A 16243-nucleotide genomic window follows, 5' to 3' on the forward strand; every position below is an offset into this window, starting at 1 on the left:
TAATTATCATAACTCTTCTCTCCTCAATTCATTCCTGAAATATCTGAACTGCTCCTTGACAGGTACCAAATCCTATGCATCTCAGCATCCTCAGAACAGAATACAGCACCAGGTACACTCCTCTACCTGTACATTTTTATCTTAATAAATCTACATAGATATTAATGAAGTTACTAACCAAGGTAAAATTATATGTTCTCCACCTTCTCCAGAAAATGGTCTTATCAGTCTGGTACTGGGCTGACTCACCCACTGGCTTATTTCTACTCTAAGAGTGGATATACTCAGAGTTTTTCAAATGCTACTAGAAGTGTTCGAAAAGCTAGTAAGAAAAATGGTTGCTTTCAGTAAAAAAGATTTTTTTTCGAATTTGAAAGCAACAAGAATAAGGAAGGTCGAATACACTTATGGGAAAGATATTTAAGGGTAGGTACAATTCTGATGGAAAGAGCAAATTATCCATCATGCAAAAATTGCCTTGCAGATGTGGACAATCATAGGCTATAGGAAAGAGAAATTAATTCCCTAAATAGAAATATTTGAGAGTACAACTAAGGGATCAGATGCCTCCAAACCTAACATTAATTAAAGAGAAGCCTAGAATTTTACCAGAATTTAAATGGTGGTGAAAATGCTGCTGACAAATTTCTTTTGCAAACCTTAGATGGTTTAGTAGACCCAAGGCATTTTGAGTAGAATCAAGGCACAGCATCAAACGGAGCATCTTAGCTACTAAGAAGTTGTCTGGAAACACTAGCAGAGATCATTACCTGCCTATGGACAAAGTATCAATGCAGTAGCTATTGATCTAGATTTTGAGAGAGTAGAAGATGCTAGACAGAATGAGTGCCAGCACAGGGCAAAATATACAGCCAAATACCTGATTGAATGGATAGAAATTCTTGGCTAATATTATTAGGATGGAAACTGAACATTGAAAACATGCTTTTGTAAATAAGAAATGAAGGAAGGAATAGAAGAAATCTCTGACATAATCTCCTCTGAAGAAGCTAGAAAACAAATCAGTCTGTGCTAGTAGACAAAGTTGACTATTTCAAGAGAGAAGAGAAATGATTTGGAAATAATTCTTTCACAGCAACCCCTAGGAATGAACATAAGAGGGCATGAGAATCTTATTAAAACTCCACCTCTGTTTCCTAGACTCACCCTTCGATTTTCTTTTTTAGATCTGTTTTCAAATTTTCACCTATTCTTTCAAAGCTAAAATGATAAAAAGGGAAACAGTAACCTAATGGGCCTTTAAGACCATTAGGCTTATCTTCCTCTGTTCCTGATAGCAATTGAAAAACTTGGGACAAGGACTTTCTTTCCTTTACCAGTTCATTTCTAAAATGGATTCACCCGAAGAGATTGCCCACCTATCTTACCATCCCAATTTTTAATTATACAGATTCCCCCAGTTTTTCTAATGTTCAGCATAACGACTTGTAATGTATTCTCATACTATTCTTATTTTTTTGGCAGGTGGATAAGTGGCCATCTTTCCACGACCAAATAAACACAATTTAATGAAATCACTAAATCATCTATCACCAACTAAGCTCTCACAGGCAGAGTAATGTCAGCCAACTTTTTATTCTATATCTTCAATCACCCACAACTCAACCCCACAGATTCTTTAACTGGCTGATAATTCACAACTCCATAAAATAAAGGATTATTTTTGTACATTACTTTCTTGCTGGGTGTTGTTTTCTCTCTGAGAAGACTACTGTTAACCTCTCTCTTCATTATTATGTTTTTACAGATGCTTATCATTCCTACACCTCACAGATTCTTTCCCCTGATCTTAGTAAACACCTCAGTAAAATTTGAAAAGTTTTATTTTACACTATGCATTTGTTTTGTTTGCTTTATTGACAAATAGTTCAAAATAACAATATGCTATTTTTAAATATCACCCTCCTGGATCTGCTATCACTCCATACCTTAATCCAATGTTTTTAAGTATTGAGTCTATTTCCATGAAGTGTCTGTAATGCTTAATAAATTTCATATAGTATTATTTGTATAATGTCTTATACAAGATTTAAAAATTGCATCTCCACTTGTATATGTATATTATTTTATCAATATCCATAATTATTTCATTTGAATTTTTCATTAATTTATTTAAAAACCATTGTGTAAGACTATTTGTTTCTTTCTGTTTCTCCTTCTGTTATTTCTGGCTATTCAAACTACTGTTTTCAGAAAATGATTTTCCACTTGTAGTGTACTAATTGCTACTACTTTGAACATTTCAATTATGCTAAAAATCCTTGCCATATTTAAATGTCTCACAATTGTTTTGACTATCTAGAACTTACAACAACTCTGTGCCACTGACATTAAAATTAAGCTGACTTCTGAGAAACATTTTTAAGCCTGTTTCATTGGACATCAGCTCCAAGTTTCAGTTCTACAAAAGGTATTACATTGCACTATTCTATTGCTTTGGAACGAAACTGAAAATTCAAGAAATAATAGTACTAATCAAAACCAAAGTAACAGACACGAGAATTGTATGTATTCCATTTGTTCTATGGTTAATTTTTTTTTTTTATTCTCAAAGTCGACATCATAAACTTTGGCCTATTTAAGGTAGCTTCCACCAAAAAAGTAAAAGATTTAATACCAATTAAAAAGCTACTTGAAAGTGTATAGCTATGCTCAGATTCATTTAAAATAGAGATGAAGCAGAATTATCAGAATAATCTTGATAATGAACTCCACATTCTGTTTCACTTTGCTTTGTTGACACAGTCTCTAAACAAGGAAGTATCGTGAAGTTTATTTTAAAATCTCTTGAAGTTCAATGAAGTATCTAGTAAATAAGTTACGAATAAGCTATTCAAAATGAATTAAAAATTACCTCTGGCCTGTTTTTTCTCGTAATACCTATTCCCACTGAAATATTCTGAGACATTTTTGAAACTGTGGCATTATAAGTCAAATAAATAAATATGAAATAATATATGTTACAATGCATAGAGACACATATATAGCACAAATGTGTGTCTGTGTATTATACATTAGTATAAATATAGAGACATAGATCATCTTCACATTCCTACTACAACTCCTGCAATTATCACAATTAAAAACTGTTACTTTAAAAACGTTATTGCTTTGGGATACTGAACATCTCCTATACAGACTTGTTTAGATCCACACCTGCACAAATGAGAATCGTTTTGTAGCCCTGGAAAAGGAACAACTGCTAATATACTGCGTGGTGTTCTTTCTGCTATGAACATACCTATATTTTCTTACCTTTAAAAGCCAATAAAATAGATACTGCTAGAATGTAAACAGAAATTAACACTCATAAAATAGCATACAGGAGGCAATGAAATGTTAAATCATGTTCCAATTTAGTAAATATCTGAGAATATTAAGCTGGAAGAAGAAATTACTTTGGCTATATCATGAACTAAAACAGTGATTTCTGCATCTTGATTTAAATAAGACATTAATAGATCATTTCAGATACATTTTCCCCAAATTATAACAAATCAAAGCTTGACTACTCTAATATCCTGATACCTAGTTACACACGAGGAACTCATAATTATAAACAAGCCATATCAACGTAAAACAAGTATTGATTAGACTTGTCTTCCTATTTTAAAGTACAGGTTATTAACCTGCCAGTTTAGTTACCTACCAGCAATGATTGGATTTTATCAGTGTTATCACCTCTATAAACAGCACCAAACTATAATCCCTCTTCTCATAACAAAGCACCATGCCCTGAGAGACAACCAGAGTGAATGATCGGATCCTGAGTAATGAATAGTTTGGGCTGGTTGGAATCCACTGAGTTGAGGAAAGAGAAAAAGAGAAGTGGCTCATTAGGGCATTTCCTGAACCCTATTTGGAATTTCAGTTAAGGAAGAAGAAATGACACAGCAGTTTCAGTAAAGGCCACTTCCTTTCTTTATCTGAAAAATGCCACTAATTTGAGACATGACGCTCCAACAAACTACTCCACAACAGTATGGCCACAGTATAAGCTTTTGTTGGTCCCATTAACATTTCTTCCCACAATATACACAGCAGTACTTGGTTGTTATCAGAATGGACTAAGATCCCACATTTATTGCAACATGTGATGCTTTACAATTAACATTTCTTCAACAAACTGACCTACACCATTTTTCAGGTTTTGAGAGTTGCATTTTTGTCTGGAGTATTAATAGGTTTTTGAATTTTTGCTTAAGTCCATTGAACTTCTCATATTTCATATAACCACATTTTTCTCAGGTATGATTTTCTCTTGAACTGATTCCAGGATAAGTTTCACTTGTTCAAGAATATTTTATCTTCCATGTAGATGGAAAACACATATTCAACTTTTGAGATTTCTAATTATTATTATTTATGTCTCAGTTTGGTCTGTAATTTTATGGGACAGGAAAAATGGTTACTCACTGCCTTTTAAAAGAAACTACTTGAGAGATCTTATCACATGTGTTAGTTTTCTGCAGAAACTTAACATCAAAAGTAAGATTTTCTTCCTACTTGTGAATTGTGCTGTGACACTCTGTATTCATTCTATAATAATTACATCATTTGCTTATTTTACCTATATATTTTTAAAATATACAAAGAAACGCATTCATGGAAGCTACTAAAGTTTCATGTGAAGTCTACATTCTAATGTCTCTTGCCTTTGTTTTTTAAAATTATGCAATTAAATTGACATTTGTGTTTGTCAAGGAGTAGAGATTATGCAAAAAATATCAGCACTTTATATAACATCTTTTGTTAAGAATTTCAAAACCATTAAATAAAAAAAAGTTCCTTCATTAACAATACCAAGTAGTTGAGTTACCTTATTTTTTGTTATGCTATCATACATCTAAATGTTCTAAGGTGACTGAAGGTAGCAAATACTTTATTGTAAAATTGATTAATTTATATTAATATTAGAAATAAACAACATTCATATCAGAAACATTATGAAGAATGAAAACATTTGAGATTTTACTCATTAGAAATTACTTTAGATTGAATATGTTTGTATGATACACAGTGTTTAACACATTTAAAATGCACACATTTGTGTAAGACACACTTGTGAAATTCAGAAGGATAATTTTAAGCTGCATTACTTTATGGGTGAATATTTTGGATTTAAAAGTTGGAAAGACTCACATGGGTACATATTCACACCTGAAGGAATAGCATATAGGTGTTAATATTGGTTATCTATTAATGGTGGCCAATGGAGTACTTATGATTCTTTTTAAAATTTTTGTTTATTTATTGTTTCCATATTTTATTTGAAAATATGTGCATTATTTATATAAAATATAGTTTTAATTTCAAAAATAGTTGCATATCAAAATTTTAATAATAATCTACTACTTGACACAAAATAATTTTACCACAAATTATCTGTTTTGGTAAGACAAGAAAAGAGAGACTTTGTATATAACTAAGTATAATCTAAATCCTTTTTTGTGCAATTACCTGTTGGTGTTCATACACTCCCTGCAAGAAACAGTACAATTAATAACATGATAAAGCATAAGGCAAGGTGTCTACTTATGATTCATCAAAAAAATCTTTGTTTCTGGAGGTGCGTTCTCTCTCCTCCCATTTAAATGATCATCAAGCTCTGGCAATTCTATACCTGAAATTCTTACAAATGAGAAAGGTGTCAAAGTGCTTAGAGTCAGACTGCTGCTGTTCAGCTCCCAGATCTGCCTCTTCCTAGCTATGGCACAATGGTTAAAACGTTTAACGTTTTTTTGACATGGTTTCCTCATCTGTAAAGTAGAGAATAATAGTACCTAGAGCAGGGTTGTTGTGAGGATTCAATGATTTATAGCAGTAAATTGTTTAAACAGTGCCAGTCGTGTAGTATGTGAGTTTTACCTCTTTCCCTTCTTTTCTTGTCTCTGTTAATTCCTCTCCACTTTTCCTGTCCTCCTCCGTCTTACACCACGTCTACCCACTACCAATACCTGAACCCCAATGCTCTGGGTTCCTGTTTGTTATTATACATGATTCCTATGACATCTTATGCAGAGACTGGCTGTCTACATTTCTACTGGATCCCATCCTCCTCCCCTACCTAGGAATATCACCAGCAAAGTCCCCCTCCCACTTACAACCTACAACACTGCGTTAGTTCATTCCTATCGGAAAGCAGACAGATGTTCTTTCTCCTACCTAAAGAAAACTTCTCCCACTAGATAGCACTCTATTTCTGTGTTCTTTTTTTGCAAGCTCAGTAAAATTGTCAGTACTCACTAGCTTCAATTCCTTTTTTCCCCATTCTCGCTTAAACTCATTCCACTTAGACTTTGTGCTTTTACCAGAGCACATGTCTGCCCTTGTCAATATTACCAATGATGGCTATTTTGCCAATTAAATTGTCAGTTCTTAGTCCCAACTTACTTTTCTATCACGAGCACATGTTTGATAATTCTCTATCCCTTGAACGCCCTTTTCAAGGGTTTTCAGAATACCACAGACTCTCAGATTTCCCCCTACCTCCTTGCACGTTCCCTCTGTCTCTTTTGCCTTGTCCTCCTCTTTCTTTAAATTATTTATAATGCAATGGCATAAGTCTCAGCCTGTTTGCTCCCCTTCTGTAGCTGTACTTATTACCTTGGCTATCTCATTAATCTCCTGACTTTATATCACTGGTATGCTAATGACTCTCATGATTATATCTCCATGCCTGACCTCTCTCGTGAATTCCACACTCATATACCCAACTGCCTACTCTACAGCTGCCTTTTCAGGTTTAACAGACAATTCAAATATCCCCTTCCATTCAAGCACCAGAGGACACCCTGCCCATCTTCATCCCTCCACCTGCTCAGCCTCACACCCTGTCTATCAGTAACTCCTATGAACTTTATCTTCAAACATATCCAGAATCTACCTGCCTTACCCAACTTCCACTACTACACTAGTATTATCCAGGTCAAAGGTAACCTTCTCTCCCACCCAGGTTGCTGCAAAGGCCTTCTAATTGTTATGTCTCTCCTACTATGAGAGAGAGAAAGAGAGATTTCATTCTCCAAAAGTGACCATAGTAGTTCTTTTGAATTCCAAAGCTGGTCATGTAGCTTTTCTGTTCTAAACGCATAGCATCCCCCACACTCAGAGTAAAAACTAAAGTCATTCCAATTCCTTAAAATGGTTTCAAAGGTGCTCGGACTACACCTTTCTAAGTCCTTGTGAAATATCAACTTGCCATGAAGTCACTCTAACCAGTCTAACACTGCACCTTTCTCTCATCCTCTCCTTCTACCCCCACTGGCACACTGTATTCTCCCTACCCTAGTCTGTGTATTCTTCTCTCCATAGACCCCCTGACCTATTAGATTTACTGCTTAATCATTATTTTCACTGGACAGTAGGCTTCTCAGAGACGAGGATCCCTGTTTCCTCTTAGACATATTCTAAGTGCTCAGAGGAGCATGGTAAATAGTTGTCATTCCATGCAAGTTTGCTGAGTAAAGGGCTGAAGGCATGACCTTTGGTAGCTTCTTAACTCTTCTTGCTGATCTATCTTCTGCCAAGTCATGTCCTGCCCCCACCTTGCTGTAACTGTACCTTTCTAAACTATCCCTTTTATCATTTTATTTTGTTATTTATAAGCATCAAAACTTTCCTCCTGCTTAATCTTTGATTCCAAAATCTCTAGAATAGCTTATAAAAGTCTTCACAACTGAATCTCAGTCTAGATTTCAAGCTTCATCATCATACCTCCTAACTCCTCATGCTTAGAATGTCCTGCTATAGGAATCCCCTCTTTTCAAAGTCTAGATCATATTTGACTTCCTGTATCCTTAAAAAGACTTAAGGATTGCTCTTGAGTGTATGTATGAAATGAAGACACTTTACACATATTTCTTTCTCTCTTTTCTTTCTTTTTTCCTTTTTTTTTTTTTGAGACAGAGTCTCACTTTGTCACCCTTGGTAGAGTGCGACATGGTGTCATAGTTCACGGCAACCTCAAACTCTTGGGCTTAAGTGATTCTCTTGCCTCAGCCTCCCAAGTAGCTGGGACTACAGGCGCCTGCCCCAATACCTGGCTACTTTACACATATTTCTATTATAAGCATTAATGTTAACACAGTTTAATCCCTCCTCCCAAATAGTCTAAATTCAACGTAACATCCACCAAAAGTCTAGCTGCATCCTGCTGGGTACATTTTTCAATATTTACTAAGGATAATAAATGAAAAAACAGAGCCAAATACTTTGAAAATAAAAAAAAAAAGTGACGAATGGCTTGAGCAATGAGGTATTAAACACAGTATATGACCATAATAATTAAAACAGCTTATTACTGGTATATAGTAAACAGAAAGCTCAACCCTCTTGCATTTTAGTATATCTTGAAGGTTATATTTTACATTCATAATAGATATATTTATTTCTCAATAAATACTTTCAGAGCAAATACCTCAAAATTTGTTGAGAAAGAACGAAAATGAAAAAGAAAGACCCATACCTCTACTATAACAAAAATTTGATCTAAAATATCTTAAATATTTAAATACAAACATTCATGAACATTGCTCGGAAAAATATGTTAGTGACTATCTTGTGGCCCATAGAGTGGAGGAAAATTCACCAAAGTAAAATTTCAGCTATACAAATATTAAACCTTTCTAAGAAAAGAATTATTTTTGAATTTGAAAACACCTAAAATTGGGCAAATATTTTTTCATAGCTTTAGAACACATACAATATACAGATGTTTGTTGTGCTGTATTATGAATTTTTTTCTTATTTGTCTTCTTAACAGACAATGTGTTTATTGCTACATTGTATCACAACACTTTCTTCTTTGTATTAGTAGTTCTGCCTTAGTTTCATCACACTGAAAATTGTGTAAAATACATGCCTCAGAAGTATCCAGGCAGAGGGAACAGGGGATGGGGTATTTATACTTCCTAATACTTACCCATTATTGGATTTAGACTGCCTCCAGGGGAAAATTTATTCCCAGGCTCACCCTGCCTGCATTACACAGGGAAAAATAATTTGCATTATGCTAAGAATAGCCCTTCAACAAAACTTAAAATGCTCACTTTTGGAGGAAAAGCCATAATTCACCTAAAGAGTAGCAGGGACAGGAATGTAGACCGAACACCAACAGCGTCTGCTCCACTTACTTAGAATTTGTCCTGCCACACAGTACGCAGTATGTATTAAATTCTCTTCCTTAAGATATTTACATTAACCTTCCCTTAAAAATTGATGCCACATTTATTTTTTCATTGATTTCAAATGTCTGTCAGGTATCTGGCATTAGGTAAACAAAGACAAAGAGCTCTAGTCTTTATTCTCAAGATCAGAATCTAATAGATTTTTATAGATTCAATTATGCCCATGGTTTAAATTAATTCATGAAAAATTATTTTAATGCAATAATATATGAAATAGGAGACAGAAATAATGTGCAGAATAAAGAATTAGTTTTCTTACATCTGACTTTTGGAAGGGCACAGGATATTGAAATGAGAAATGCCATAAAAGTAGAGATCGTCTCACTTCCAAAGTCAAACACATTTTTGGCCACTAAGGTAATAATCAATAATAGGTAATGTTTAAGTTCAAAATATCAACAAATCATGCAGGAAAAAAATTGCTGCTTGCCAAATGGAAGCTAATGTACCTTTGGAAATGGACTCAGTAGATCTATAAGTGTGTAAAAAGCAGATGAGAGCTCATGTTAGCCCTTCAAGAAAAGGAAAAACAATACATTCCTTGTTACTTTAGACAGCTGTCATAGAGGGCATAAAAATAAACGTTATTGATAAAAATCCTTTTCACGGCAATTAATCGTGGACATGGGATGTTGAGAGTTCATAATAATGCCTTTTTTTTCTTACCAACAAGTAGTCGAGGTAAAGGCAATCATTAATTTTTGAAAAACTTCCAATCTGTTACAATGAACAAAACTAACTTCTCTCTTACATAGCTAACTCAAAGGAAAAGATACATGTCTAGAGAAATTTAGAAAAAATTCCAAGTCAATATTATCATAGAAAACAAGCAAACAAAATCGGGTATGTGTATAAAGAACTGAAAGTTTTTATGTTACTCTTGAATAGAAATTATACTTTTAGGGAAATATCATAATTAAGTCCCTTGGCAAAAATCTGGCTATTGATTATTTTACTACCAGTTTTGAAAACGGTAGAAGAAATTAGAAAGTTGAAGTTTTCTGATTTTATATGATAATACCAGACTTCGCCTGGATAATGCTTTAAGACAAACATTAAATGTCAAAGTTGACCTTGGCTTGCAATATCACTTAAGAACTATACACCACCAAACACACAGGAGTTCATCCCTCTGAAAAAGCAAAATTCAATCTTACCTAGAGTCTACTATTGCACTAGCATACTCGTAAGTATAATATTTATAAACTTATAAAATATCTTTAAAAACCACACATAAGCGTCACACTATCAAAGTTATTATGTTCTTAACAAGAAGCATGCCAGGCTAAAGTGCTGTGGGACACTTATAAAGTGTGTGTATCATTATACAATTGTAGTAATAGTACTTTTTCACATCTAAAATCCTTTTCCTCTACCTCAATGAACTTCAGAAACATCAACTCATCAATCTCTTACCACTGCAGTCATTGTTGCTCAGTGAGAAATGGGTAAAATCAATCAAAAGAATCAAATAAATTTCCCAAGTTTCTGTCCCCAACAATTCAGTTTTGATGAACAAGTAGTCTCTAGAAACCTTTAAGGCATTAATGTAAATTAATTTTTCTATGCTACTAAGGACTTTAAAATCTCTCTAGAGCTTATATTTAATCTTGGTGTACACCAGAGTATTAAACAAAGAACCAAACTGTCTAAAAATTTTGAAGAAGGCAAAACTTGTCTTTAACATGCAATTTCTGTGTCCTTTTCCCTTTTGCTAGAAAGCTGCCATGATCCCTTATCATTACCCCATTTTTGCCACTATCTAAAACTATTTTTAGAAAACACTCTAATTCATTACCTATCTTATTCACTGTGGTATAAATGACTGATAAGACTTAAAATATTCTCCCTCTCAAAGGCATTTATAATTGGAAGGTAATGGATTCTAAAGGTAAAAATGGGAAGATATATTTGAAATTTGGAAAAGAAGATTATGTATGAAATTTCAGAAATCAAAAATATTTCATAGAGGCTGCTATTTAATATGACTATACTATATTCAAACCAGACAACTTAGTATCCATAAAATAGATAAAAGTGAAGCTTCTTTTTTTGAAATGTTAGGCTATTCCAAATGCAAAGGCATATCCCATGATGGACATTGCTGCTCCCTAGAGATTATGACATGTTTTCTATGGTCTGCCAAAATTGAACAGTTGCTCTCTGTCAGACAGGGTAGCATGAGATATGCTGGTATAACAAACAACTCTAACAAGACACACAGTGTTAAACAACAAAATGTTACTTCACACTCTGCATGTCCAGTATGGATTGGTGGGGAAGCTCTTTTCCTCATTGCTACTCGAGGACACTGGAGGATGGAGGCTCCATCCCCAAATATACCTTCGGCACCAGAAAACAGAAAACAGGATGCGGTAAACCATAACCAGGTTCTTAAAGTTTCTGCAGCAAGTGGCATTCATCACTTCGTACATCACTTATTGGCCAAAGCAGACAATGCTATGCCTACTTCAAAGGAAATTAACCTGCCTGCAATCCTACCATGTGCTAAGAGAGAAGTAGAAGATTTATTAGGACCACTGTGCTAATTATTTTTAATTTGTCAACTTTCACCAAGGAATCACTCTTGAGTAAAAATTAGGTCTTCTATAACATCATATAAGAAACAAATTCAATTCTTCAATTAATAAGCTATGCACTTTATTCTTAACCATTAAACTGTAAATACAAACAAAAAGAGAGAAAACAAAAGGACCAGAATAGTGTTAGAAGAAGAGGAGGGAATGAAGTTAGATATATAATTAAGGATGTTCATAATTTTGATAACCATTATTTGAAAAACAAAAACTCTTTTTATGAGTGCGTGTTTATCAGTGTTGTGATTCTTGTTCATAAGACCTATTTCTAAACACCTTCTGGAATCTATCTGCAAGGAACAATTTGTCATCTTTCAGAGGAGCATAAAAATGTAAGGAGGACATTTCACAAATGCAAATTTTGCTATACGCAAATGTAAAGTTTTCCCCAGGAAACTATGATAATTATAACAATACAATTATTATTATTTTTAAAGGAAGAAAACCTAAAGAGGGTAATAAGATCAGAGATAGAAAGAAATGGATAGAAATATTTTTTCATGCTTTCCATTTTGAGATTCTTTAATTCCCTTGGAGGTTGAAAAAAATGCCCTTGCATATAAAAGGATCATCAATGCACAATTCTTATTGTAATTAAAAATATTTGGTTGATATTTAACTGTACTAAAATGACACTCTGACAGAAGGAGGATTGCTGGGGCAGGGTTTCCTTATTCCTCAAGTAAGATAGAATGTGAGTTGTAATATTCTGAAAAATAACTAGATGTGACTTGGACAAAGAAAGTAGAAAAAAGCAAAGTATAAAATGTTTTCTCAGGGATAATTCATACTCTTGGGACAAGAACTGTCAATAGTATTTTAAAACCTTTTGGTCAGTAGGCGCTTCATTTTGTAAGACTAAAACAAAGGAAAATAACAGATTCATGGGACTTCAACACTTTGTCAAGAAATCCCAAGAAAATGATTGCATTAATAAGAATAATCTTTTTTAATAATTGTTAGTATTTTAGGAAGTGATCAATGTGATTTATTCTCATTTTCTAATTTTAAAAATTGAACAAACGTGCATATATGTAGATATGTTAATATTTCCTACCCTGTTTCCCCAAAAATAAAACATACTTCGAAAATAAGACCTACTTACAGGAAAGATAACACATCCCCTGGAAATAAGACCTAGCGCATCTTTGGGAGCACACCTTAAAATAAGACACTGTTATTTTCAGGGAAACAGGGTATTAGCAACTTTTTATCTCACAAAAGATATTCTTTGAGCTCTGCAAAAAAGGAGCCAAAAAAAAAATCCAAATCAGCATTTGAGATATACTTTCCCTTGATATTTTACAGGGACATATAAAATAAAAACTATAAAAACCATTTTTAATATTATTTTTGCTTTATAATTTCATCGTAAGTGCTGTTTTTACTTATTTTTCTTTCCCCAGATTAGTATAACCTATTATACTGCCTAACTTGCAGTGTTGTAATGGTCAACTTTAAGTGCTTGGGTCTATGACACTGAACGTCCAATGCACGTTCACAGCACTTAGCCCCTAACATCATGGCTATTGAAAACTGCCCTACACTTTTCAAATGATTCTCCCAGTTCCACCTCTGCCATTTGGATTTCACCTGGTATGGTTTCAAGCCAATTTTCCATACTCCAGGCATGGCCCCAGCATTTGTGAATATTATGCGTTTTATGCCAAATGGTAAAGAATTAACATTAGAGAATTCACTTTTATTTTGACAGAGTTCAAATAGCAAAATAAATTAGGCCTACTGTCATGGCTTAGGAAATTTAAAATGGAATATGTTCTTCTTAGGTGGAGGTTTCTATCCAGGGAATATTAATACTTAATTTCCCAGGATACTTAGTTTATGTATCTCAAGTATCTGTCTCCTGTCGTGACACTGAGATGAAAAGAATGTGTTAAAATTCTAACTGAAATATTTCCCAAAATGTAAATAAGGTGTTAGTCAACACTAGCATGGAAACATACTAATTACATTCAATGAAATCTATGTGAGTTAACTTATCTTTTAATATAACATTCACACAGATTAGATTTCCCATATGATGTTTCCTTTTCATTTTATTAATAACGACTAATGAGGAAAAAGACATAAGGCATAAAAAGAAAAAAAGAAATAAAAATATACCTATACCCAAGAAAAATGCTTGTGAAAGAAAGCTAACTATTATAAAATATAAATGCAACTCTATTCAAATATCGGCTCAAGAGTCAAGCAATTGGGGGCATGTGGATTATGTTCTAGAAGGTTTCCCTTGCATATACTAAGGGATGCAGTCATTTAAAAAGCAAAACAGAACAAAACACAGGTAATACATTTCAGAAATGATAAAAGTTAGAAGACTGGAAAAGTCAACCCCTAAAAAATTTGTTTGAAACTGTGACTGTGGTAGTGTATCTGAAAATCTATTACAAGTGATGAGGTGCACAGAAGGGTTGGTCAGTCTTTGCTCCTGTGTATAGATCTTGCTAATCATGTGAAAACTGTACTTCATTGTCTGGTCTCAAATGAAAGCAGGCAGTTTGAAAAACCCAGAGCTTTAACAGGTTTTGTAGTCCTTGTTATGTTCTCTCTTTTTTCCCCCCCAGATCACAGTTCTGAAACAAAGAGGACACACACACACACAGAGAGAGAGAGAGAGAAACAATATGGCTGTTTGTGACTCTCATCCCTCCAGGACACAGCTGCACGATCAGCTAGTTCCCCACGTGAAGAGCAAGACACACATCATTCACTTAACGTGCAGACCTACAGCTGTTCATCTTCTACTGGCAATCTGATGCTAAGCTACAAATCAGGTGTTCTAGAAACACAACAGGTGTGACAGGGAAAAAAAGAAAAGCATCAGTGAAAGTGGTGCCTAGTAGCCTTAATTTTACAGAAGAAAAAAGCGGGCGAATGTAACAAACACAGTCGGATTTTAGCTGTCTGTATTATCAATTCACAGAGTATAGGTGACAAAGTGAAAATGACAGGCAACGCCACAGGTACCACTGAGAGTTGGTAGAATGACTTTCCTTTCTAGAATATAGCCATGGAAGAATATTCTTGGTTTTTTAAAAAAAAATGCAGCATAAACATTAGAAGGATTGCAGCTCTTTGAAAAGAAAACACCCACATGGGTTATGTGGGTTCAGGGAAACACACAGTGTAGGTGACTTTGACCAGACATTGACAAAAAAGAGAAGTCATGTAGACAGGCAACACCACACATTTTTAATATGTTCAGAGTTGATGCACTAACATTGTTTAATTCTGAATGTTAGTGTTTAGTTGAAAGCACAATTTCATATTTAGAGTGACCAAATTTGAGTTTATGATTGATCTGTTAATAGTTTATTCCTATAGGAATACTAAATTTAATGTTGAAAACAACAAATAATTCACAATGGTATTTTATTAAACATAGTTGTGGCAAAATTCTTTAGAAGCTCGAATTAAACATTTTTTACAAATCATCCACACTTGAATTGCACGTTCCACAGGACTCATTCAGGAGGCAGGCAGGGATGACGGGGAAAATAAATCAGAGTAAGTCAGTATCTAGGTCAATATGACTCTTCTCTCTTTCAATTCATTAATAAATCTCATTAATTCAATGGGGGAAATTGTTGAATAAACCTCAAAATTTTAAAGTTGAGTGACATACTTGGACTTCTTTTAAAGCTAATGGCTCATATTTTCCAGAAATCTAAAATAAACTTTCCCTACATTGCAGGAGATGGCTATGTGAGAGAACTGATTACAAATATATATACTTTCGTTGCTGAAACTTGGATCTTTTTACTCGTTAACTCAAACTGCCTTGACGTCTCATGTTTATGCAAAACAGATTTTTTTTTTTTTTTGGAGTAGAAAAGAGAGGTACTGTAACATCAGAGGAAATCATCAAAGAACTAGTGGCAACATCTTAAGCCTTTTATCAAAGTAGTGAGGGAATGCATTAAAGCAGCAATATCTGAAGCTTACATGTGATGGGACTACTAAATTTAATAGTGCATCTTATGAACATATGTGGATATAATGATTTTTCTGTAAGAATACTCCATTCTTAAGGACTTTTTTCCTAAGTAGGAGAACATTATTCTCTCAAGACAATTCAGAAAAAAAATCTCCCAATATTTCATTAATAATAAATGCCTCACACTCTACAAACAGAGCAGCAATGTTTTTGAAAAACTATATGCACTATGAATGAAGGTCGTACAGATGGGAATAAGATTATAAATGGAAGAAAGTTCTTAAAAATATCACTCATCAAATTCTTGCAAAAAAAATACTGAGCTAAAGCATGAATTGTTAAAACTTGAGCTAGTACATAAGGATTTAAGTAAAAATAAAAGGTTCTCATCTTGCAAATCCCACGAAGCAAGCCATGATCAAACTTGAAATATCTGTTTACATTTATTAAAATATGTTAAACACAAACCATTTATTATT

At 33.8% G+C, this 16243-nt stretch overlaps 1 protein-coding gene across 2 annotated transcripts in view; it reads right to left on the reverse strand.

Moving 5' to 3' along the window:
• The window catches only part of TFEC (transcription factor EC), a 184669-nt gene that overhangs the window by 70521 nt on the left and 97905 nt on the right, over positions 1 to 16243 (reverse strand). The window contains exon 1 of one of the 2 annotated variants that reach the window (XM_053553845.1): positions 3671 to 3770. The exons of the other annotated variant lie outside the window; for it this stretch is intronic. The gene's annotated coding sequence lies outside the window, so the exon portion shown is untranslated. Of the gene's footprint in view, positions 1 to 3670; positions 3771 to 16243 lie in introns of those variants that run through there. 2 annotated transcript variants of the gene reach the window in all.

Source organism: Nycticebus coucang, chromosome 11, assembly GCF_027406575.1.
Source record: "Nycticebus coucang isolate mNycCou1 chromosome 11, mNycCou1.pri, whole genome shotgun sequence".
In the NCBI taxonomy this organism is placed as follows: domain Eukaryota; kingdom Metazoa; phylum Chordata; class Mammalia; order Primates; family Lorisidae; genus Nycticebus; species Nycticebus coucang.